Here is a 260-nt window from a genome sequence, read left to right as displayed (position 1 = left end):
GATGAAGGGCAGGAAGACCAGGAGAGACATACTGAAAGGGCTTTTACTGAGAATGATGTTCACTCTCCTTAACTCCTTAAGTCAGGCAGCCTCAAAACCTGGGAGAAACTTTTGGAAAAATGTCCAAGGTGTGCAATTGAAAATGAATCCATGGGGGCCGGCCCGGTGGCGCACTGCTACAGTGCACCGCTTGGGAGTGTGGCGGCTCCCGCCGAGGGTTCGGATCCCACATACAGACCGGTTCCCGCTCACTGGCTGAG

Source organism: Galeopterus variegatus, unplaced genomic scaffold (assembly GCF_000696425.1).
Source record: "Galeopterus variegatus unplaced genomic scaffold, G_variegatus-3.0.2 Scaffold1982, whole genome shotgun sequence".
Lineage (NCBI taxonomy): Eukaryota > Metazoa > Chordata > Mammalia > Dermoptera > Cynocephalidae > Galeopterus > Galeopterus variegatus.
This window is presented reverse-complemented; position numbering follows the sequence as displayed.